Source organism: Loxodonta africana, chromosome X, assembly GCF_030014295.1.
Source record: "Loxodonta africana isolate mLoxAfr1 chromosome X, mLoxAfr1.hap2, whole genome shotgun sequence".
In the NCBI taxonomy this organism is placed as follows: domain Eukaryota; kingdom Metazoa; phylum Chordata; class Mammalia; order Proboscidea; family Elephantidae; genus Loxodonta; species Loxodonta africana.
Genome location: NC_087369.1, coordinates 1408361 through 1434108, shown reverse-complemented (window position 1 = coordinate 1434108; position 25748 = coordinate 1408361). Strand labels below are relative to the sequence as shown.

The 25748-nt window shown below is 48.4% G+C and overlaps 1 non-coding gene across 6 annotated transcripts in view; it reads right to left on the bottom strand.

The window, feature by feature from the left end:
• LOC100655037 (uncharacterized) overlaps nucleotides 1-25748 on the bottom strand; it is a 28092-nt gene that overhangs the window by 1849 nt on the left and 495 nt on the right. Inside the window, exons 2-5 of one of the 6 annotated variants that reach the window (XR_010319714.1) lie at nucleotides 11385-24132; nucleotides 9935-10546; nucleotides 8175-8325; nucleotides 6500-6596 (exon numbers count right to left, since the gene is read on the bottom strand). This is a non-coding gene — a transcript (uncharacterized LOC100655037). Of the gene's footprint in view, nucleotides 1-6499; nucleotides 6597-8174; nucleotides 8326-9934; nucleotides 24133-25748 lie in introns of all 6 variants that reach the window. The other 5 variants (XR_010319713.1, XR_010319709.1, XR_010319710.1 and 2 more) reach the window with 5 other exon arrangements.

The following is a 25748-nucleotide window of genomic DNA, read 5'->3' as shown; positions in this document are numbered from 1 at the left end:
CCACAGCAGCTAATAACAACAACAGGAAAAAAAAAAAAAAATCAAGTAATCTGAGTGCTGAGATCTGAGACGCATCTGTGTCATCAAGACACTCCAGGCCAAAGGTGGAGGAGATGAAATGAAACTTAAAAGAACACAGCTGTGGCCCTCTTTCTTTCTCTCGCTTTTCATTCATTTATTTGAGTATGAATTGAGTCAAGGATGGGGGCAAACCATTCTGATTTTTCTGTTTAACCAAATATTAATCACAAAAAACACAAAGAAAGTGTCATGGTCATTAGTATCAGGCTTTGGAGTCCCTGGGGCATGCTAATGGTGAATGCACTCGGCTGCTAACCAAAAAGCTGGAGGTTCAGGTCCACCGAGAGGCACCTCAGAAGAAAGGCCTGGAGATCTACTTCCCAAAAAATCAGCCATTGAAAACCCTGTGGAGCGCAGTTCTACTCTGACACGCATGGGGATGCCATGAGTCTGCATCAAGCCCAGGGCAATGAATAACAACAAACAACAGTTTCCAGGAAGGAGACCCTGGCTGATGCAAATGGTTAATTGCTAACCAAATTTTGGTGGTTTGAGTCCACCCAGAGGTGCCTTGGAAGAAAGGCTTGGTGACCGACTTCTAAAAAATCAGCCACTGAAAACCCTGTGGAGCACAGTTCTACTCTGACACACACAGGGGCTCCTCGAGTCGGAGTTGACTCAACGGCAAGTGGAAAAAAACAAAAACAAAAAACACCACCACAATCAAGGTAAAGAACATTTCCATCACCGCGGAAACTGGCCTGGTAACCCTTTGTCATCAAGTCCTCCCCCTAACTCCAGTCCGTGGCAACCACTGCTGTGTTCTCCCTCTCTCCCTCTCTCTCTCTCTCTGAGTTATCTAGAGCTGCCGTAACAGAAATACCACAAGCGGATGGCTTTAACAAACAGACGTTTATTCTCTCGCAGTCTAGGAGGTTACAAGACCAAATTCAGGGCACCAGCTCCAGGAGAAGGCTTTCTCTGTTGGCTCTGGAGGAAGGTCCTTGTCATCAGTCTTTACCTAGTGTAGGAGCTTCTCAGTGCAGGGACCCCAGGTCCAAAAGACACACTCTTCTTCTGGCACTGCTTTCTTGGTGACATGAGGTCCCTCTCCTCTCTGCTGGCTTCTCTCTTTTAGATCTCAAAACAGATCGATTCAAGATACAACCTAATCTTGTAGATTGAATCCTGCCTCATTAACATAACTGCCTCTAATCTTGCGTTATTAACGTCACAGAGGGTGGGGTTACAACACATAGAATAATCACACCATATGACGAAATGGTGGACAACTACATAATAATGGCAATCATGGCCTAGCCAAGCTGACACACATTTTGGGGGAACACAGTTCAATCTATAACCCTCTCTGTCTCTGTCTCTCTCTCTATCTGTTTGACTATCTTCAATGCTCACAAGAAGAGGGTATTTTCCTACGAAGCAATCCTATGAGAGACCCCCATCACTTTCCAGTAAATAGACCAGAGCGTAGAAAAGAAGGGGATGGTGGGGAAGAGAAAGCAACAATGATATACAATGAAAAAACAGGATTTCAAGAACTCCAGGACAATTTTACAGCAAGATTATCCAAAATCAAGCGGCATGGCTGGGGTAAACAGAATAATGCCCCCCCCTCAAAAAAAGGTTCAGGTCCTAATCCCTGAAACCTGTGAATGTGTGACCTCACATGGCAATCATGAATTTATAGACGTGATTAGACTAAGGATTTCGAGATAAGGAGATTATCCTGGATTAGGCAGGGGGATGAATGTCATCACAAAGACCCTTATACGAGAGAGGCAGAAGGGCCAGAGTCGGAGATGGAGACAGAGAAGGTGCTGGAGGACTGGCTTTGAAGATGCAGGAAGGGGCCGTGAGACAAGAAATGTGGGTGGCCTCTAGAAGCTAGAGAAGTCAAGGAAGCAGATCTCCCCTGGACACCCTGGAAGACACATAGCCCTGCTGATGCCCTGGCTTTAGCCCAGTGAGATTGATTTTGGACTTCTGGTCTCCAGGAACATAAGCTAATGCATCTCTGTTGCTTTAAATCACTAGCTTTGTGGTAATGGTTCAGCAACCATTGGAAACTCATCAAATATCAAACTCTGATTTTTCATTTATTTGCTTTTCCTCCCTGCAGATTTCCAAGGTGTCTGGTTCTTATTCACTCACTCACCCATCCACATACCCATACACCTACCCACCCATCCATCCATCCACTCTTCTATCCATCCACTCATCCATTCGTCTACCCACCCACCCATCCACCCATCCATCTACCCACCCTACCACCCATCCATCCACCCACGCACCCACCCAACCATCTATCCACCCACCCATCCATCTACCCACCCACACACTATGGCAAACTGACAGGTGTTGGGATAGCAAGTTAAATACAAATTCAGGGTACTGAACACTTGGGTGGCCCAGGTATTATTACTGATATTTATTTTTAAACATTGTTTCTGCCTTTCCCATTTCTAGAAGACGATAGAAAACTAAACCTACAGTTATCATACTTAAAGCTCAACTCCGAATCATGGACATCCCACATGTGCCAGAGTAGAACTGTGCTCCATAGGGTTTTCAAAGGCTGATCTTTCAGAAGAGGATCACCGGGCCTTTCTTCCAAGGCACCCTTGCATAGACTTGAACCTCTAACCTTTTGGTTAGCAGGCAAGTGTGTTATATTTGCACCACCGATGCAGGAATTCTGTCTAACATACAGTGGTACATTTAGCAGGTAACTGGGGATTGTGAGGACAAGTAAGAGAAGAGTTGGCTTTGAGCAAACAAAGATTCTTGGAGTATGAAGCTGTGGTTGGAGGTACATTTGGGATGATGGACAGGAGCCACCCTGTCACTGGGGATGGCTTGAGAAAAGTTGCAAGTAAAGAGGATCTATGCGCCGCCCCACTGATGAGAAGACTACAAGAAGAAAATAGCCTCCACAGGAAAGGAGAGAGGCTACGGCTGAGCCTCATCGGTGACAACCAGTGAAGTTGATGCTACGTAATTTGGTGCAAAATTTCATTGAAAACGCTGCCCTTTGAGAAAATGCTGATTACTTTGATGCTGATTACAGGAAATGATTAAATGTTGACTTGAAAGTGAGAAGGACATCACGCTTGGTAAAGCAGCGAGTCAGCAAAAAATAAGAAAACCACTCAACGAGATGGATTGGCACAGTGGCTGCAACAGTGCCCTCGAGCATATCAATGATTGTGAGCATGGCGCAGGACCGGGCAGTGTTTCGTTCTGTTGTACGTGGGGTGACTATGAGTCGGAAAGGATCTGATGGCACGTAAAAACACCACGTGATATTTTAAGGCGCTATGTCACTGGGGAGAACGGCATTATTTCCTATGTGAAGAGTAGAAAAGAAGATGTTGTAGAGATCAGGTAACAGCAGCCCCAGAGAGAGAATGAGATAAGACTGAGATACAGAATTTGCTCTCATCCTTGAGAGGACAAAGTCCTCAAGTTGCTCATGAGGCACGTGGACTTCCCTTTTCTTGCTGGCATAATCAGGGGCTAAGTCAGGAAAGCATGTAAGGTGCTGGTCCAGGATGAGCGAAGCCGGGAGGGAGCATCATCTGGAGAGCAGACAGTGCCAGGACGTGTCAGCTTGGAGGTTCCCGTGACAGGAGATAGCTGAGGAAGCCTCAGGACAGTGGTCGCAAATGGGAGGTCTCCAAGGAGAAAGACCTGCCACAGGGAGGTTCACAAGCAGGGCCCAGTCCTGGGAGGTCATGAGGAAAGTACTGGCCCTGAGGTACTAGAGTGCAACACCAGTAACTGGGTGTTGAGGGGCAGGATGTTAAAGTATTGAGGATCCCAACGAGCAGGTAACTGAATTGTGGTCCAGTATCAGAGCACTGACCGCTTTTGTCCTCTCCATCCAACCATCTACCCACCCAGTTACCCACCTACACATATATCCATCCACTCGTTAATATGCCAACCAATCCACCCATCATCCATCCATCATCCATCCACTCAACAATCAATCCATCCATCCCCCATCCATCCATCCATCCATCCATCCATCCATCCATCCATCCATCCACCCACTACCCACCCACCCACCCTTCCATCCATCAATCCATCCATCCATCCATCCACCCACCCATCCATCCATCCATGCATCCGTCCATGCGTCCATGCATCCTTGCACCCATGCGTCCATGCGTCCATCCGTCCGCCCGCCCGCCTGCCCATCTACCCACCCATCCATCCATCCACCTGTCCCTCCATCTAGCAAATGAAAAGGCAGCCTATTTTTCATCCTAATTACCATTACAAAGCTTTCATGGAGCCTGTAAAATAAAAGATGAGGGAGTGGAGTCTAACCTTCTCTTCACAAGGGGGAAGGAGAATCAAGATCAACAGCCCAAGGCTGATTCCTATGGGGCAGAGGTCAGACATGCCTCCTCTCTCCACCATCTTTACCAATTCTGACACTACCTGTCTTTCCCACAGGCACTCTCTACTTCTCTGCTGGGTTCAATAATTCACTGCCATGGCCACACAGAGCTCACAGACTACACTTAAAACGATTATGGGGTTTATTTGGAATGTAACAGATTAAAATTCAGGTTCAGGAACTCTCAGGATACAGTTCTTGTATCACGACAGCCTCTTTTCAGCTATGCTGGCAAGCACATCTCTCTGGCCCTAGGCCTCTGTCCTGCTCAGGCAAGTGTTACAAAGCTCTTTTAGTCACTGCCAATAAGTCCCCAGAGGCACCCCAGGTACTCAGCTTTCTCAATCCATGTGCCAGGAAGCCCACTTCATGATCTCCTGCCAGTCTGTCCTGCCACCGCTTCTCACCTTCTTCAGGGTTACACCTCTCTCTCTCTCTCTTTCTCTGTCTCCTGGTTCCAGGAGTTTCTCGGTGCAGAGATCCCGAGTTCAAAGGATGCGAGCTCTCCACTCCTAGTTCTTCTTCCTTGATGGGGTTGGAATTCTCTTTCCTGCCTCTGGCAGGTGGAGGGGGGGCTCATTTCAAGCCCATTTGGATGGCAAAACTGACCAATCCCTTTGGTGGACCACAATTACCCTATCACACAGCCCTGCCCAGTCATTTGGGTGGGAGTTACAAGACCACGGCTAGATCCATCGCACTGCAGAGCCCCAAGCAACCACAAAGGCAGAGCACCTGAGACGAGAAACTGTGAAGAAGGGTGCTGTTTGCGGCCTGCACGCTCCATGCCAGGCACTGCCCTCACTATGTTATCCATCCTAACAGCCCCGAGAGGTAGGAACATGGAGTTCATCTCACTGGCATGAAAGTTGAAACACACCTGGTTAGTGACTTCTCTCAGGCACACCCTGTTTGTGGAGGATGGGGTCCCTTTCCATCAGCTGTGCTTTCTTCCAAGCCAGGTCCTGCCCAAATCCTTCCTTTGCCTCTATAGGTAAGAACACTTGAGTGTTTGTCCTTTTAGGAAATCAGAGTAGGGCTGGGATTATGGTGAGCCAGTGAGGCACTAGCCTCGAGAACAAAATTTAAGGGCACTGTCTTAGTTGTCTTGAGAGCTCGGCTGCTAACCAAAAGGGTGGCAATTCAAGTCCACCGGCCACTCCTTGGAAACCCTATGGGGCAGTTCTACGGTGTCCTATATATAGGGCTGCTATGAGCTGGAATCAACTCGACGGCAACGGTTTTGTTTTTGTTTTGGTCTTAGTTACCTAGTGCTGACGTAACAGAACGCACAAGTGGGTGGCTTTAATAAACAGAAGTTAATTTGCTCGCAGTTCAGGAGACTTGGAGAACAAATTCAGGACGCTGGCTCTAGGGGATGGTTCTCTCTGTCAGCTCTGGGGAAGGATCCTTGCCTCTTTTCAGCTTGTGTTCCTTGACTCCTTGGGGGTCTTCACGTGAGACAGCATCTCTATTCCCCTATCTCTACTTGCTTAATCTGCTTCTTTTATATCTCAAAAGAGATTGACTCAAGACACAGCCCACACTAATATTCCTTCGTTAACATAAGAAAACACACTCCCAAATGGAATCATAACCACAGGTGTAGGGGTTAGGATTTACAACAAATATTTTAGGATGACACAATTCAGTCCATGACAGGCACCAAAAACTCAGTCATCAGGTGAACAATATTTTATAATATGCAATATCTTCACATCACAACAAACGAAAAAAACTATGATGAACAAAATACCAAAACTTTAAATAAAAAGAAGATCTGTGCAGAGCTGTGCTGAGCCCTATTGGAGCACGAAGCAAAAGAAAAAATGTGCAACCCTCTCTATGCATGTTCTTACGTATTTTTAACAGTATTTTCTAGTTATTGTTGTTACTTGCTCTGATTTGGTGATGCGGTGATTCTGACTACAGCAACCTCATGTGTGCAAAGAAGAAAGGCTCCACAGGGTTGTCGAGACGGTGACATTTCAGAAGCAGACCACTCGGCCTTTCCTCTGAGGTACCGCTGAGTGGGTTCGAACCACCAACCTTCTGTCTAGTAGTTGAGCACTTCACCCTTTGCGCCATCCAGATTATCTACGGGAATCCATAGGGTGCCAGTCTCGTCTCTGTGGTTGCTCGATGCCTGATAAAAGATCAGGTAAAAATAGAACAGGAAGACAGATGGCAGGAAGTGAACCACCTACCGTACCCCTCCTCCCTCCCCCTCTAACCCCACGGGGGTACACATTCAGGGAAGCCCCACATCCTGGGACTGCCAGGGTTAAAACCAAGTCTGAAAACCAAACCCGTTGCCATTCAGTGGATTTCGACTCACAGCGACCCTACAGGACAGAGTAGAACTGCCTCATAGGGTCTCCAAGGTTATAATTTTTAAGGAAGCAGACTGCCACATGTTTCTCCCCTGGAGCCGCTGATGGGTTCAAACCTCTGACCTTTTGGTTAGCAGCTGAGCACTTAACCACTTTGCCCTATAAAGCTGCTCCGGCAATAGCCAAGGCAATGAGGACTTTACTTCGTTCTGCATTCTGATTTTCCAATGGCTGTTTTTCCAAGTATCCATCATGGCCGGGACGCCTGGTGGTCAAAGGGTTAAGCGCTTGGCTGCTAATCGGTAGGTTGGACGTTCGAGTCCAGATAGAGGCTTCTTGGAAGAAAGGCCTGGCAGTCCACTTCCAAAGAGTCAACCATTGTGAACCCTGAGGATCACAGTTTTACTCTGACACACACAGGGTCGCCATGAGACAGTCTGCTCGATGCAACTGGTTTGGTTTGAAGTCCCTGAGTGGTGCAAATGGTTAACTCGTTCAGCTGCTAACCGAAAGGTTGTGGGTTAGAGTCCACCCAGGGTGCCTGAGAAGAAAGGCCTGGCAATCTACTTCAGAAAAATTAGCCTCTAAAAACCCTATGGAGCACAGTTCTACTCTGACACACAGACACAACAGCATTTTTTTTTTTTTTTTTGTCTATGTGCTTGTAGTCTATATATCTAAAGAGAACCTGGGGAGTTGAAGCAGTTATCCCACAGGCTGCTAACCAGAAGGCTAGAGGTTCGAGTCTACCCAGAGGTACCTCGGAAGAAAGGCCTGGCTATCTATACTAAGAAATCAGCCATCGAGAACCCTGTGGAGCACAGTTCTACTCTGACACACGTGGGAGTGCCACGACTCAGGGTTGAGTCCACAGCAAATTGTTTCACTACTGGTGAGAGTTTCCCTGTGTTTGCTGGTTGCGGTCCCTTGGGGAGGCCATAAAAATACGTCATCTTGGGGTCAAGCAGCGGAATCTCTGGCAGAGACCCCTCGCTGGGGACTACAACATGGACCCCAGGAAGGTCGAACACACAGGACGGAACTAGGGTGAGGGTTACGAGGGACTTGTCGCCACTGCAAAATTTAAGGGTGTGCCAAAAACCTCTGTAGTGAAGATGTGTGCCGTTGTAATGCAATGTTTAAAAAAAAAAGTAAGTTGATGCAGACAATTCATGATACACAAACATCAATGTTTTACATGCAGACAGGATCAGTAAACTGAAGTAAATGAGACATCTTTAAAGGTCAACACTTGGGCAAGAAAAATTCTCAAACGTGGCAAATTCTCTCCACTGAAAATGAGAAAAACAAAAAGGAGATTTTGGAAGTGTTTTTGATCAGAAGGTGGGACCCCCTGTTTGGCACAAACTGTTAGGTGCTCAACTACTAACCAGAAACTTGTGGGTTGAAATCCACCCAGAGGCAGCTCAGAAGAAAGACCGGGCAATCTGCTTCTGAAAGGTAACAGTCTTGAAAACCTCCTGGATCCCAGTTCTATTCTGACACACATGGAGTTGTCATGAGTTGAAGCTGGATTGACAACTAACAAAAATGAAAAATATACATAACAAAAAAATCAGCCATTGAAAACCCTGTTGAACACAGTTTTACTCTGTACATAGGGTTGCCACTGGTCAGGATCATGATACACGGAGAAAAGTTTGAAGTTGTCAAGGATTTCGATTTACTTGAATCCACAATCAACACCCATGGAAGCAGCAGTCGAGAAATCAATAGACGCATTGCACTGGGCAAGTCTGCTGCTCAAAAAAAAAAAGGCCTCTTTAAAGTGTTGAAGAGAAAAGATGTCACCCTGAAGACTAAGGTGCACCTGACCCAAGCCATGGTATTTTCAATCGCCTCATATGCATGTGAAAGCTGGACAATAAATAAGGAAGACCAAAGAAGAGTTGACGCCTTTGAATTGTGGTGTTGGCGAAGAATATTGAATACACCATGGACTGCCAAAAGGACGAACAAATCTGTCTTGGAACAAGTGCGGCCAGAATGCTCCTTAGAGGCTAGGATGGCGAGACTGCGTCTTACAGGCTCTGGACATGTTGTCGGGAGGGATCAGTCCCTGGAGAAGGACATCATGCTTGGCAGAGTACAGGGTCAGCACAAAAGAGGAAGACCCTCAACGAGGTGGATTGACACAGTGGCTGCAACAGTGGGCTCAAGTATAAGAACAATTGTGAGGATGGCACAGGACCGGGCAGTGTTTCATTCTGTAGCACACAGTGTCATTACGAGCCAGAACCGACTTGATGGCACCTGACAACAACAACATGTTTATATATACGTGTGTGTGTGTGTATGCACGTGTGTGCATGTGTGTTTCTATCTGTGTCTATATGTTCTGTGGATGTGCGTGTATACGTGTGGATGTGTACATAACAAAAACCCAACACACGTAATATATGCATGTATATTTATGTAACGTGTGTTTGTATCTGTTTATATACACATGTGCATATATGTGCGTGTGTAAACATGTATGTGTGTATGTGTATGTCTATATGTGTGAGTGGAGCCCTGGTGGCACAGTGGTTAAGAGCTCAGTTGTTAGCCAAAAGGTCAGCAGTTCAAATCCACCAGCCACTCCTTAGAAACTCTATGGGGTAGTTCTACTCTGTCCTGTAGGGTCACTATGAGTAGGAACCAATTCAACGGCACTTAACAACAACAATGTACATGTGAATATGTGTGTATGTGTGTGTTTAGTGTATATATCTTGTAGTACTTAAGTCTAATTCTGCTTTTAGTATCCCACCAGTGCTTAACGCCATTTACAAAATTAAATTGCTATAGCTTCCATTTGTAATACAGTACAGTAAAACACCACAGCTCAATATCCGATCAATCACAACAAAATGAAAATGCATAGAGCCTCGGGAAGCAGTCATCCCATTTCATTTCAGTCATGAAAATGGTCAGTGCTTTTTACGTGACCTCCACCCTGGTTTGTTGGTTGGCAGCATCCCACCCCAGCCCCTGCCTGGTGGGAGCATTTACAGAGACCCCTCGGTGCTGCATTGGCAACGCCAGACTGGGTGTCTCAGCCAGGTGGTCTCAGCCAGGTGAGAGCTTGGGAAGGGAGGGCAAGTGCTGAAAACCACCAGTTCCCCACCCCCCTCGCCCTGGGCTGTACCTTGAGATTCCTAAAGTAGAAGGTGCTTTCTCTGCTCTCCACCTGCTGTGAGGTAGAATCAGGTGTGGGGAATCTCCCGAAGTGGACTGGTCCTCCACGAGGAGACTGGGAGGCTGAGCAGGGGCAGGGCACTGGGGGCTCAAGGTGGGGGTCTCTCACTGGTGCTGCAGCCCCCAAGAAGTTGCCTTCAGGGCCTCAGTTTCCCCATCTGGGCAGCAAACGTGTCGGCTCTTGTCACACCGAACCCGGCCACCAGAAGACCCCAGGAAGGGCAGAGACTCTTCCAGAAGACTGAAAGGACCAAACAGGACCACTGGTCCAGATGAACACCCCTGGGAGGAGCCCCACGGGGCCTTGGAAGCCACCAGGAATCTCTGTCCATGATTGAGATCGGGGTCTTGCAGCAGGAATCTCAGCCGCTTCGAGGAGCCTGCTGGTGTGGGTCTTGGGCAAAGGAAAAAGGGTTTGGTGGGTTCTCCAGGGAGTCCCTAGGTGGCTCAAGTGGTTAAGTGCTCAGCTGCTAATTGAAAGGTTGGCAGTTCAAGTCCACCCAGGCGCATCTCGGAAGAAAGTCCTGGCAATTTGCTTCAAAAAAATCAGGCACTGCAAACCCTATGGAGCAAATGTGGCAAATGTGGGGGTGCCATGAGTCGGGGTCTACTTGATGGCAACTGGCTTGGTTTTTTGGGCTTCCAGGCTTCTCTGGCCACTCAGAAGGGATAAGGTTTAGGACCCACCCTACTCCAGTATGACCTCACTAATATAACAAAACAAAATTCCTATGACTAAGCAGGATCGTATTTACAGGTATAGGGGTTACGATGTCCACATGTGGTGATTGGAGACACAAAGTCATAACACTAGTCTTCTTCTCCCTCCTTTCTTTTTATGACTTTTAAAAAAAATTGTGGCATAATACGTATTATGGATTAAATTATGCCCCCAAGAAATATGTGTTGGAAATCCTAATCCCTATGCCTCCAGTTATAATCCCATTTGGGAGAGGGTTGTCTTCGTTATGTTAATGAGGCATGATTAGTGTAGGGCATATCTGGAGTCTATCTCTTTTGAGATATAAAAAGAGATTAGACAAGTAAGTGAGAGAAGCAGAGATGGGGTAAGATAGACACATGGAGATCTCCAAGGAACGAGGAAGCAGAAGCTGAAGAGACAAGGACCTTCCCTCAGAGCCAGCAGACAGAAAGCCTTCCCCTAGAGCCAGTGCCCTGAATTTAGCCTTCTAAACTGTAAGAAAATAAACTTCTGTTTGTAAAAGCCACCCACTGTGGTAATTCTGTTACAGTAGCACTTTATAACTAAGACAGAATTTAGTACTGGGAGTGGGGTGCTGCTCTAACAGATACATAAAATGTGGACACGGTTTTGGAATTGGGTAATGGGTAGAGGTTAGAAGGGTGTTAAGGGGACTAATAGTAAAAGCCTAGTTTACCTTGAAGAAACCATTGGTAGAATTATGGACATTGAAGGCAATTCTGGTGAGGACTCACGAGGAAGTGAAGAGAGCTATAGAGAAGGTCTCCATCAACTTAGAGAATACATATGGTGCCAGCTAAAGAATGTTGCTAGAAATGTGGATGTTCAGTGCTCTTCTGGTGAAGTTTTAAAAGAAAATGAGGAACATGTGATTGGACGGTGGAGGAAGGGCGATGCTTCTTATGCAGCGGCAAAGAGCTTGTCGTAATTATGTTCAAATGTTTGGTGGAAGGCAGAACTTGTAAGTGATGGACTTAGCTTAGGAGATCTCTAAGCAAGATCTTAAAGGAGCCACATGGTTTCTTCTTTGTGTGTATTGTAAAATGCAACAGGAAAGAGACAGACTTAAAAATGAACTGTACAAAATGGAAACAAAACTTAAAGATTTGGAAAATTCTGTTGTACAAACTAAGGACACCTGTCCTAGAATGGTCACCAAGGATGTGGCTACACAATATTTTGTTAAACAGATTAAGCCTGTGACTGATGGATCTAACCAACTACCACAGCAGAAAAACCCATCAACTTAGACTGACAGGGACAGAGAAAGAGAGAAAAGGAAGAAAGCTGTCTGCCTCTTGGAATTCTACAGGCAGGAAAAAGGCCCCCCAGAAAAGCAAAGAGCCACCCCTGGAGCAGCTCAGAGATTAGCAGAACTGTTGGAAGGAGCTCAGGAAGCAGGGCCTTCTCAGTTTCAAAGGGTGGGGCCACGGTCTTCTGGATCTCAAAGGGCGCGGCCACGACTTCCTAGGTTTTAAAGAGGAAGATCTTCACCAATTCAGTACCGGAGTGAGGGCTGACATTCACAAGTGCCTGAAGGATGGGGCCACTGCCCAAAGCTCAGAAGGAGGGGCTGCCATGCCCAAGAGGCAGAAGAATGGGGCCTGCTGGGGCCGAGAGTTTGGAGTTGCCACTCAGATGGACTAGGAGAATGGGACCACCTGAAGCAAAGGGAGCAGAGTTGCCATCCTAGTGGACCTGGAAGGCAGACCTGAAGCCCAGGGCAGAGGGACCTCCACCCAGAATCCAAAGGGTGTGGCCAGCACCCAGAGTCTGGAGGACAGGACCATTGCCCAGATGGTCTCAGAGAACAGAGGATTATTTCCAAGCCTTGAGAGCTATTGTAAATTGTTCTGCTGGGTTTTGCACTTGCTTGATGCCCATTATCCCTTCTTTCCCTCCAATTTCTCCCATTTGTAATGGAAATGTCTGCCTTGTGCCTGTTCTATCACTGTATTTTGGAAACGGATAACTTGTATTCTAGATTTCACAGGTTCACAGATGAAGAGCAATTTTACCCCCAGGTGGAATACACCTAATGTCTCACCCGTATTCGATTTAGGTGATTCAGAAAATGAGATTTTGGGTTTGAAGTTGATTTAAGACTTTTGGGATGATGTGATGGGGTAAACATGCTTTGCATGTGAGAAGGACATGATTTTCTGAGGGCTGAAGGGTGGAGTGTTACGGGTTGAATTGGGCCTCTGAAAAGTATGCCTTATAAATCCTAACTTCTGTGCCTGTGGTTATCATCCTATTCAGGAACGGGTTGTCTTCGTTATGTTAATGAGGCAGATTTAGCGTAGGATGTGTCTTCATTTAGTCCTTTTCAAGAAATAAAAAGAACAGATTAAGCCAGCAGAGATACAGGAAGAGCCGATGCCAAGCCACATGAAGATCTGCCCAGGATCAGAAGCTCAAAGAGACAAGGACCTTCCTCCAGGGCCAACAGAGACAGAAAGCCTTCCCCTAGGGCCCGCGCCCTGAATTCAGACCTATAGCCTCCCAGACTGTGAGAGAATAAATTTTCTGTTTGTTAAAGCCACCCAGTTGTGGTATTTCTGTTATAACCACACTAGATGACTAAGAGAAAACCCATAAAATTCACCGTCAGACATTTAATGTATTTCCAGTGTTGCACAACTATCACTGCTATCTATTTCCAGCACTTTCCATCACCCCAAACAGAACTTCAGTGCCTTTTAAGTAATAGCTCCTCATTTCCCCATCCCCACCCCCCATCCCCTGGTAACCACTAATAAACTTTGATGTCTAATGCATTTGCCTATTCTGGGTATTTTATAAAAGTGGGACCATAGGGTATTTGTCCTTTGTGTCTGCTTACTCTCTCAGTGTGAAGTTTTCAAGGTTTAGCCGCATCATGGCTTGCATCAGGACTTCATTTCCCTTCATAGCTGAGTGATGCTCCATTGTACAGATGGACCACATTGTGTTTATCCATTCATCTGTGGATGGACACTTGGGTTGTTTCCACTCTTTGGCTACTGTGAATAGTGCTGCAATGAATATTTGTGTATCATCTTTCTTGTTGGTTGATTTTAACAAATGGGAGAAAACAATCACAGCATATTTACACAGCAAGTTGCAGTGAACGGGTACAAGCTTTTCCATAGGTCCCTGGGTGGCACAAACCAAAGACTGTGCTTAGCTTCTAACCAAAGGTTGGTGGTTCGAACCCCCCGGCAGCTCCATGGAAGGAAGGCCTGGCAATCTGCTTCCATAAAGATCACAGCCAAGAAGACCCCACAGAGCACAGTTGTACACTGTAATGCATGGCATGAACATGGCAGCACCAAGGCATCTGAGCTCCTCTAACTTCACGAGGAAAGAGAGAATCACCATCAATTTCAACCCAAAGCTGTTTCCTATGAAGCAGAGGTCAAACATACCTCCACCTTCCAATTTTTTACCAGTTCTGACACCAGCCATCCTTCCCACAGCACTCTCTACTTCTCTGTTGGGTTGGATACCCTGTTGCAACAGCCACACAGTGGCCACACAGACAATACTCGTGACCATGGGGTTTATTAGGGAAGTAAAAGGTTACAAATCAGGATCAGGAATGACTCAGGATACAGTTGTTCCATCAGGGCAGCTTCTCAGCCATGCCCACAGGCAGACCTCTCCCTGGCCCTCAGCCTCTCGGCTCTCGGCCCCTGCCCTGCTTGGGCAAGTATTACAAAACTCTTTAGCTCTGCCAACAAGTGCCTGGGGAAACCCCCCTCTGCCAGGAAGCCTCAGTCCAAAGGCGCTCAGCTCTCTCACTTCCTAGGTCAGCACACCAACTGTAGACCCCTTGCTCTGTGGGCCATGAAGCTCACTGCACTGTGTCCCGCCAGACTCCTGATTCTGCAGCCACCACTTCTCACCATCTTGTCCCATCTCCGGTGTTACAGCTCTTTCTCTTTCTCTCTCTGTTTCTCTGTCTCCTGGGTCGAGGAGGTTCTCAGCGCAGGGACCCTGGGTTCAAAGACATGCTCCATTCCCGTTTCTTCTTTCTTGGAATCAGCTCTCTTTTTTAAGCCTAGCAGGATGACAAAACTGACCATAAATCACTTTGTAGGAGGGACAAGTCCATGGTGAGAAAAGGGTTGTAAAAGCAACTCATCACACCACCCATGGGTTCACTGTGAGTTGGAACAGATTCAATGGAAGCTAACAACAACAATAACACTAACTTCAAGGTTGGAGGTTCCAACCTGCTGTCTTAGTCACCCGGTGCTGATCTAACAGAAACACCACAACTCGGTGACCTTAACAAACAGAGGTTTATTCTCTCGCAGTCTAAGTCTTGGAGGCTAGAAGTCTGAATTCAGGGCACCAGCTCCAGGGGAAGGCTTTCTGTCTCTGTCAGGTGTGGAGGAAGGTCCTTGTCATCAATCTGCCCCTGGTAGAGGAGCTTCTCAGTGCAAGGACTCAGGGTCCAAAGGATGCGCTCTGCTCCTGGCTCTTCTTTCTTGGTGGTAGGAGGTCTCTCTCCTCTCTGCTTGCTTCTGTCTTTAATATTTCAAAAGAGATTGACTCAAGATACAACCTAATCCTGTAGGTTGTGTCTTGCTTCCTTAATATAACCGCCTCTAGTCCTGCCTCGTTAACATCACGGAGGTTAGGATTTACGACACGTAGGAAAGTCACATCAGACGAGAAAATGGTGGACAATCACATAATACTGGGAATCACAGCCTAGCCAAGTTGACACACATTTTTGAGGGGACACAACTCAATTCATGACAGGCACCACGGAAGAAAAGACTTGGTGGTCTGCTTCCCTAAAGATCATAGCCAAGAAAACCCTGTGGAGCCCTCGTGCCCTGTAACAGGTGCTGTCTCCATGAACCGCAGTTGACTCCATGGCAACAGATTTGGTTTGGGTGTTCTCCATTATCTTTTTCTAACAACCTGGCACTGTTTATGAAATTGAGAGCCAGCAGCAAGCCTTGTGCCCGGCCCTATGGGAAAGTGACCTCTCCCCAAGCCTTTTGTGCCCGCCCGCTTGTTTTGCTCATGGTTTTGTGGGTACCAGCCTCTGGGAGGACAGCACCCCCAGCTCACAGAGCCCTGCGGTGAGCTAGTTGGAGGGCGGGGCGCTTCCTCTACCGGCTCACCAGTGCTTCTCAGTAAACACTGGGTCTGCCCAGGGCTGCTCAGGTTGAAGGAGCAGCTGAGGCATCACAGATCTGCTAGGGTAGGGGGCTGCCTACCCTCCAGGCAATCAAAGAAGGGCAGAGGAGACGCAGAACCGGGGAAGCCAAGACAGCCTGTGTCTCCACTGCGTCCCCAGGTCCTCGCCTCCCAGTTGCCCCTTCAGGCCCATGGAGCAGGGAGAAGTGGGGTCTCTGAGCAGGTCCTGGCAGCCCCCTGGCCACTCCAGGCTGGACGTGGCTGGAAGGTGTGAGTTTCTGCTCAAGTGTTAATACCTGGCTGAATCATTGCAGCACCGTCTCTGATGATAAAGATAACAAGATGTGCATTTAACAGAGAGGGTAGGAGATGAGGGGTGACAGTGAGAAACGGGTGAGATAAACAGTGCTAAAATGGTACCCAGAGCAGCATTCTGACAGCCCGGCAGCATAAGCTTCCTGGGGCAGCTGTAACAAAAAACCACGAACCAGGTTGTTTAAGACCACAGGGGTTTAAGCTCTCACAGTTCTGGAGGTCAGAAATCTAAAATCAAGGTGTGGGCAAGGGTTACAGCATTTCTTTTTGGGGGACTACCACTCAACTCATATTTGCATATGTATGCAAAAGCTGGACAATGAATAAGGAAGACCAAAGAAGAGTTGATGCCTTTGAATTGTGAGGTTGGCGAAGAATACTGAATATACCGTGGACTGCCAGAATGAAAAATCTGTCTTGGAAGAAGTACAACCAGAATACTCCTTAGAAGCAAGGACGGTGAGGCTTCGTCTCATGTACTTTGGACATGTTATCAGGAGGGACCAGTCCCTGGAGAAGGACATCATGCTTGGTAAAGTAGAGGGTCAGGGAAAGAGAGGAAGACCCTCAATGAGATGGATTGACACAGGGGCTGCAACAATGGGCTCAAGCATAACAAGGATTGTGAGGATGGCGCAGGATGGGCAGTGTTTTGTTCTGTTGTACAGAGGGTCGCTCTGAGTCAGATCTGACTGTATGGCACCTATCAACAACACTCAACACATAACAGCAAATGAGATGAAATTTATTCCCTCAGGGTTCTGAAGACTGGGAGTGAGAGATCAGGGTGTCAGGCGTGTTGATTTCTTCTGAGGCTCAGAGACAGAATCTATTCCATGCCTCTCTCCCAGCTTCTGGTGTTGGCTGGCAATTCTTGGTGTCCTGGGCTTGTAGACACGTCACTCCAGTTCCTGCCTCCATCTTCACATGGCTTTCTCCTCTGTGTGCCCCTTATAAGGGAACCTGTCATTGGATTTAGGGCCTGTTATGGATTGAATTGTGTCCCCCAATTCAATATATGTTGTAAACCCTAACCCCTATACCTGTGGTTTAACGACGATTGTAAGGATGGCACAGGACCAGGCAGTGTTTCGTTCTGTTGTACATAGGGTCACTATGAGTCGGAACCGACTCGGCGGCACCTGACAACAACAACAACACTTGTGGTTAGAATCCCATTTGGGATTACGTTTTCTTCGTTATGTTAAGGAGGCAGTATTAGTGTAGGGTGTGTCTTGAGTCAATCTCTTTCGAGATATAAAAGGAGTAGATTAAGCAAGCAGAGATGGGGAAGACAGATGCCACATGAAGACCACCAAGGAACCAGGAAACAAGCAGAAGAAACAAGGACCTTCCTCCAGAGCCAACAGAGAGAGAGAGAGAGAGCCTTGCCTAGAGCCAGCGACCTGAATTCTAGCCTCCTGAACTGTAAGAAAATACATTTCTGTTTGTTAAAGCCATCCACTTGTGGTATTTCTGTTATAGCAACGCTAGAAGACTTAAGACAGAGTGATCCAGGATCATCTCCTGCTAAGAGGCTCACCCTGATCACATCTACAAACACCCTTGTGATGGTGAAGGTTGTGTGTCAACTTGGCTGGGCCATGATTCTCAGGGATTTGGCAGTTATGATGTAGGTTGGCAGTTATGTAATGATGCAATCACCTCCGTGATGAGACCTGATACAATGTAATCACCTCCATGATGAGACCAGACATAATGTAATCACCTCCATGATGAGTTGTGATATAATGTAACCATCTTCATGATGAGAGCTGATGTAATCATCTTTATGATGAGATCTTACATAATGTAATCACCTCCATGATGAGATCTGCTGTGAACAGCCAGTCATTTGAAAGGGAGTTTCCTTGGGGGTGTTGCCTGCATCCGTTGTGTGTGAACTTTCTGGCAAAGTTTGCTGGCTTTGGCTTGCTTTGCATCCTCATTTGACCTCTAGTTCTTGGGACTTGAGCTAGCAGCTTACCTTCTAGCAACTTATCTTGGGTTCACCAGCCCCTGCAGCTATGTGAGTCAGGAGAAGCTTCCAGCCTGATGTCTGACTCACAGACTTGGGACTTTCCAGTCTCTATAGCCACATGAGCCGTTTCCTTGATATAAATATCTCTCTCTCTCTCTCTCTATATATATATACATCACTGATTTTGCTTCTCTAGAGAACCCAGCCTAAGGCAAGCCTTTTACCAAGTGACGTTCCATTCACAGGTTCCAGGTTCCTGGACGTGAACACATGTTGTTGGGGTCACCGTTCACCACCCTGCACCCTGCGTTATGAAATGGTATCTTCCACAAACCAACGCAGACTATCTACCAGATGGCAGGTGCAGTGTGGGCAGGGGTCACATCCACAAGTACAGCAGACAGGACTCCAACACACATTTTGGGGGGGACACAATTCCATCCATAGCAGGTCTCATCACTCCAATCTCTGCCTCCGTCTTCACCCCCTCCTTCACTGCAGGACTTCTCCTCTGATGCCTAAGGACACTTGTTGTTGGGTTCAGGGTGCATCTTAATCCAGGATGATCTCATCTTTAGATATTTCCCTTAATCATGTCTAGAAAGACCTTTTTACCAAATAAGGTTCCATTCACAGGTCCTCTAATGTATCTCTTTGGAAGTCCCTAGAGTATCAAAACCCATTTCTGCACGTGGGTCAACATCTTCACAATTGACTACAACGGATCAGCTTTCAACCCAGAGGCTGACAGGGTACCCATTCTGGGTAGACACTCAGACAAAATAGGGGCTCTGCCACAACACCAGGGGTAAGGAGGTGGCTGGCCTAGCAGGGGGGCTACCATACATCACCTCTGTGTGCTCTTCTGACCAGTGTGAGTACACTGACCACCCAGGACAGGCGTCCATCTCCCACACTGGCTCTGTGTCTGCTCCTCTGTTCACTGTGAGGACACTGACCACCCAGGACAGACGTCCATCTCCCACACTGGCTCTGTGTCTGCTCCTCTGTCCACTGTGAGGACACTGACCACCAAGGACAGGTGTCCATCTCCCACACTGACTCTGTGTCTGCTCCTCTGTCCACTGTGAGGACACCGACCACCAAGGACAGGCGTCCATCTCCCACACTGACTCTGTGTCTGCTCTGTCCACTGTGAGGACACTGACCACCAAGGACAGGTGTCCATCTCCCACACTGACTCTGTGTCTGCTCCTCTGTCCACTGTGAGGACGCTGACCACCAAGGACAGGTGTCCATCTCCCACACTGACTCTGTGTCTGCTCCTCTGTCCACTGTGAGGACACTGACCACCAACGACAGGTGTCCATCTCCCACACTGACTCTGTGTCTGCTCCTCTGTACAGTGTGAGGACACCGACCACCAAGGACAGGCGTCCATCTCCCACACTGACTCTGTGTCTGCTCTGTCCACTGTGAGGACACTGACCACCAAGGACAGGTGTCCATCTCCCACACTGACTCTGTGTCTGCTCCTCTGTACAGCATGAGGACACCGACCACCAAGGACAGGCGTCCATCTCCCACACTGACTCTGTGTCTGCTCCTCTGTCCACTGTGAGGACACTGACCACCCAGGACAGACATCCATCTCCCACACTGGCTCTGTGTCTGCTCCTCTGTCCACTGTGAGGACACTGACCACCCAGGACAGACGTCCATCTCCCACACTGGCTCTGTGTCTGCTCCTCTGTCCACTGTGAGGACACTGACCACCAAGGACAGGTGTCCATCTCCCACACTGACTCTGTGTCTGCTCCTCTGTACAGTGTGAGGACACCGACCACCAAGGACAGGCATCCATCTCCCACACTGACTCTGTGTCTGCTCTGTCCACTGTGAGGACACTGACCACCAAGGACAGGTGTCCATCTCCCACACTGACTCTGTGTCTGCTCCTCTGTACAGCGTGAGGACACCGACCACCAAGGACAGACATCCATCTTCCACACTGACTCTGTGTCTGCTCCTCTGTCCAGCGTGAGGACACCGACCACCAAGGACAGGCGTCCATCTCCCACACTGACTCTGTGTCTGCTCCTCTGTACAGTGTGAGGACACCGACCACCAAGGACAGGCGTCCATCTCCCACACTGACTCTGTGTCTGCTCCTCTGTCCACTGTGAGGACACTGACCACCAAGGACAGGTGTCCATCTCCCACACTGACTCTGTGTCTGCTCCTCTGTACAGCATGAGGACACCGACCACCAAGGACAGGCGTCCATCTCCCACACTGACTCTGTGTCTGCTCCTCTGTCCACTGTGAGGACACTGACCACCCAGGACAGACATCCATCTCCCACACTGGCTCTGTGTCTGCTCCTCTGTCCACTGTGAGGACACTGACCACCCAGGACAGACGTCCATCTCCCACACTGGCTCTGTGTCTGCTCCTCTGTCCACTGTGAGGACACTGACCACCAACGACAGGTGTCCATCTCCCACACTGACTCTGTGTCTGCTCCTCTGTACAGTGTGAGGACACCGACCACCAAGGACAGGCATCCATCTCCCACACTGACTCTGTGTCTGCTCTGTCCACTGTGAGGACACTGACCACCAAGGACAGGTGTCCATCTCCCACACTGACTCTGTGTCTGCTCCTCTGTACAGCGTGAGGACACCGACCACCAAGGACAGACATCCATCTTCCACACTGACTCTGTGTCTGCTCCTCTGTCCAGCGTGAGGACACCGACCACCAAGGACAGGCGTCCATCTCCCACACTGACTCTGTGTCTGCTCCTCTGTCCACTGTGAGGACGCTGACCACCAAGGACAGGTGTCCATCTCCCACACTGACTCTGTGTCTGCTCCTCTGTCCACTGTGAGGACACTGACCACCAACGACAGGTGTCCATCTCCCACACTGACTCTGTGTCTGCTCCTCTGTACAGTGTGAGGACACCGACCACCAAGGACAGGCGTCCATCTCCCACACTGACTCTGTGTCTGCTCTGTCCACTGTGAGGACACTGACCACCAAGGACAGGTGTCCATCTCCCACACTGACTCTGTGTCTGCTCCTCTGTACAGCATGAGGACACCGACCACCAAGGACAGGCGTCCATCTCTCACACTGACTCTGTGTCTGCTCCTCTGTACAGCATGAGGACACTGACCACCAAGGACAGACGTCCATCTCCCACACTGACTCTGTGTCTGCTCCTCTGTCCACTGTGAGGACACTGACCACCCAGGACAGACGTCCATCTCCCACACTGACTCTGTGTCTGCTCCTCTGTTCACTGTGAGGACACTGACCACCCAGGACAGACATCCATCTCCCACACTGGCTCTGTGTCTGCTCCTCTGTCCACTGTGAGGACACTGACCACCCAGGACAGACGTCCATCTCCCACACTGGCTCTGTGTCTGCTCCTCTGTCCACTGTGAGGACACTGACCACCAAGGACAGGTGTCCATCTCCCACACTGACTCTGTGTCTGCTCCTCTGTACAGTGTGAGGACACCGACCACCAAGGACAGGCGTCCATCTCCCACACTGACTCTGTGTCTGCTCTGTCCACTGTGAGGACACTGACCACCAAGGACAGGTGTCCATCTCCCACACTGACTCTGTGTCTGCTCTGTCCACTGTGAGGACACTGACCACCAAGAATAGACGTCCATCTCCCACACTGACTCTGTGTCTGCTCCTCTGTCCACTGTGAGGACACTGACCACCAAGGACAGGTGTCCATCTCCCACACTGACTCTGTGTCTGCTCCTCTGTACAGTGTGAGGACACCGACCACCAAGGACAGACATCCATCTCCCACACTGACTCTGTGTCTGCTCTGTCCACTGTGAGGACACTGACCACCAAGGACAGGTGTCCATCTCCCACACTGACTCTGTGTCTGCTCCTCTGTACAGCGTGAGGACACCGACCACCAAGGACAGGCGTCCATCTCCCACACTGACTCTGTGTCTGCTCTGTCCACTGTGAGGACACTGACCACCAAGAATAGACGTCCATCTCCCACACTGACTCTGTGCCTGCTCTGACCAGTGCGAGGACACTGACCACCCAGGACAGACATCCATCTCCCACGCTGACTCGACCAAGCTACATCAACAGGCCACCATTGTCTTGTCCCCTTGGTGGGTGTCTTTGGAGGAGCCGTAGCCCACAGCCTAGGAATCTGCAAATTCACGGTCAATCTTCCAAGGGTCTCCCTGGAAACATCCGGCCCCATTCCCATGGTAGCCCTCATGGCTGGCGGCACTTCTATTTCCGTCCTTCCCTTCCTCTGAGACTTGCTGGCTTTCATTACTCTGTCAGCACCAAGGCCTCAGCTCCCTTGGGGGTGCTGACACATCCTGTCCCCTTTTCCCAATCTGAGATTCAGTCCCAAATAACTCTAGCTCAGTTCCTTGCTTCTGCCCAAACTCCTGACCTCCGCATAAGCAAGTTTAATCTTCCTGGGGCCTGCAGACACCTTTGACATCCAGTGGGGGCTCTGAGTCCATTTTCCTGACACACACACACACAAAACTCGATATACAGTTTCATGGGTTCATGTTGTCGTTAGGTGCCCTTGAGTCAATTCTTACTCCTAGCGACCCCATGTGACAGAGAAGAACTGCCCCATAAGGTTTTCAAGGATGTAATCTTTACAGAGGCAGATTGCCAGGTCTTTTCTTCTGCGGTACCACTGCGTGAGTGTGAACCAACGACCTCTAGGTTAGTAGTTAAGTGCAAACCATTTAATTAACCACCCTGGTCATTATGCCAGGGATGAGCCTCCTGTCTGTTTTATATCAGGGTGCCCACCCTGAAGTCAATCACACACACAAAGCAGGGATCAGCAAACTAGAGCCCATGGAGTTATCTGGCCCCCATTGCCTGTTTTTGTCAATAAAGTTTTATCAGCACACAGCCACGCCATTTCGGCAACATATTGTGTGTGGCTGCTTTTGCCACGTAACAGCAGAGAGTAGTTGTGACAGATACCGTATGGTTTGCAAAGCCTAAAATATTTACCATCTGGCCCTTTGTGAAAAAATTTCCTGATCCCTATCAAAGAGCCACATATTCATAAAAAGGCCAAGACCTCCCCTGGCAGGTCTGGGATGACTTCGGACCATCAACAGCCTGATAATTACAGCCCGACCTTGCAAAGAGGTATGAAAACCATCTCTCCGAACACTTTCAGCCTTGGCTAGGGCTTCTTTTGGACGGTGAGACATTGGCTCGCTTACTTTGGACAAGTTGTTGTTGTTAGGTGTCATCGAGTCAGTTCCAACCCACAGAGACCCCATGGACAATAGAGTGAAACACTGCCCAGTCCTGCGCCATCCTCACAATTGTTGCTATGTTTGAGCCCATCATTGCAGTCACTGTGTAAATCCCCTTCCTCTTTTTCACTGACCGTCTACTTTTCCAAGCATGATGTCTTTCTCCAGAGACTGGTCCCTCCTGATAATATGCCCAAAGTACGTGAGACAAAGTCTCACCATCCTCACTTCTAAGGAGCATTCTGGCTGTACTTCTTCCAAGACAAACCTATTCGCTCTTCTGGCAGTCCATGGTGTATTCAATATTCTTCTTCGCCAATACCGTAATGGAAAGCTGCCAATTCTTCTTTGGTGTCCAGACATGTTATCAGGAGGGACCAGTCCCTGGAGAAGGATATCTGCTTGGTAAAGCAAAAAAGAGGAAGCCCCTCAACATGATGGATTGACACGGTAGCTGGAAGCATACCTACTAGTGTGAGGATGGTGCAGGATGGGGCAACATCTCATTCTGTTATACATGAGGTTGTCCTGAGTTGGAGCCAACTCAACGGCACCCGACAACAACAAGAAGAGTTGGATTTATCATTGGTTTTTCAGCTACAATACTGCTGTAATGAGTATTTTTGAACCTATGGTCTCATTGGTGCATCTTCTCTGCAGAGTTGTTCTCCTTCCATCTTCTGATTCTCTATGCTGTACCAACTCGCAAGCCTCAAAATCTTTAAAAAAAAAAAAAAAAAAGTGTCTTTGGTAAGGATCGCATGACTACGTCCACAGTATTTCCAGGGAGTACAAAAGGTCTCACGCATTCACCTCGGCTGGTCCTCAAGGCTACCTGTAGAAGGAATCTAGGTATTTTCGCTATCTTCACTCATCATGCTGACTTTGGGGCTCAGAGGTCCTCACCTTTGCCATGGCAGACTCAGAGTCTTCTCGTCCGATTCCCATATAACGTCCCCCCCCCCGCCCCCGTCTCCTGCGTAATAACTGTGCTGCCTCATTCCAATCAGAAGGGTTCACACTTTTTGCGTGATAGAGTCAGATCTTTTCATCCAAATTCCATATCACTCCCTGGTCTCCCAAGTCTTCACTGTGCTGTGTCATTGCATCCTGGGCTTTGCAGCAAATTCTCCCTCAGGATCAAGGGAGCCAGAGCCTGGACCTGGGCTCACCCGTGGATCTTCCTAGGGCTTCAGCTCTCCCTTCCTAAAGCATCTAAAGTACAAGGTACTGTGACATTGTCTTGTTGACTTGTGAGTGTGTGTGCTGTGTGTGGGTGTGGTGTGTGTATGTGGGGGTGTGTGAGCATTGTGATACGTTATGTGGTGTGTGTGATATGTGTGGGTGTGGTGTGTGTGAGTGTGTTGTGTGTGTGATGTGTAAGCAGCACATGATGGCGTGCGTGTATGTATGTCTGTGGTGTATGTGTGTTTGTGGGGCCCGTGTGGTGTGTGCACAATGTGTGTGGCATGTGTATATGGCGTGTGTGTGTTGTAGGGGGTGTGTGAGTATTGTGATGTGTTATGTGGTGTGTGTGATATGTGTGGGTGTGGTGTGTGTATGTGGGGTGTGTGTGAGTGTGTTGTGTGTGTGGATGTGTACGGTGTGTGTGATGTGTAAGTAGCATATGATGGCCTGAGTGTATGTATGTCTGTGGTGTATGTGTGTTTGTGGGGCCCGTGTGGTGTGTGCGCAATGTGTGTAGCATGTGTATATGGCGTGTGTGTGTTGTCTGTGTGTTTGTGGTGCATGTGTAGTGTGTGTGGTGGTTGGGTGTGTACATGTGATGTGTGGGTGGAGTGTGTCATTGTGTGTGTAGTTGTGTGTGTATGTGTATGGCTTTGTACCTGTGGTTGTGTGTATATGGTGTGTGTGTGGTTGTGTGTGTGGTGTCTGGTGTGTGTGTGAGCGTGTGTGGTATATGTGGTTGTGTGTGTAGTGTGTATATATGGTGTATATGTGAGTGTGGTGTGTGTAGGGTGTGTTTGGTTGTGTGTGTGGTGTGTGTATATGGTGTGTAGTTGCGTGTGTGTAGTGTGTGTGGTGTGTGCATATGGTGTGTGTGTAGTGTGGTTGTGTGTGTGTAGTGTGTGTATGTGGTGTGCATGGTTGTGTGCGTAGTATGTGTACATGGCGTATGTGGTGTGTGTATATGGTGTGTGTAGTGTGTGTATGTAGTGTGTGTGGTGTGCTTGGCTGTGTGTGTGTAGTGTGTATATGTGGTGTGTTGGGTTGTGCGTGTACAGTGTGCTGTGTGTGTGTAAAGTGTGTCTATGGTGCGTGTGGTGTGTGTGTGGACACCATGTACACACACCACCCACTGCATGTGTGCAGT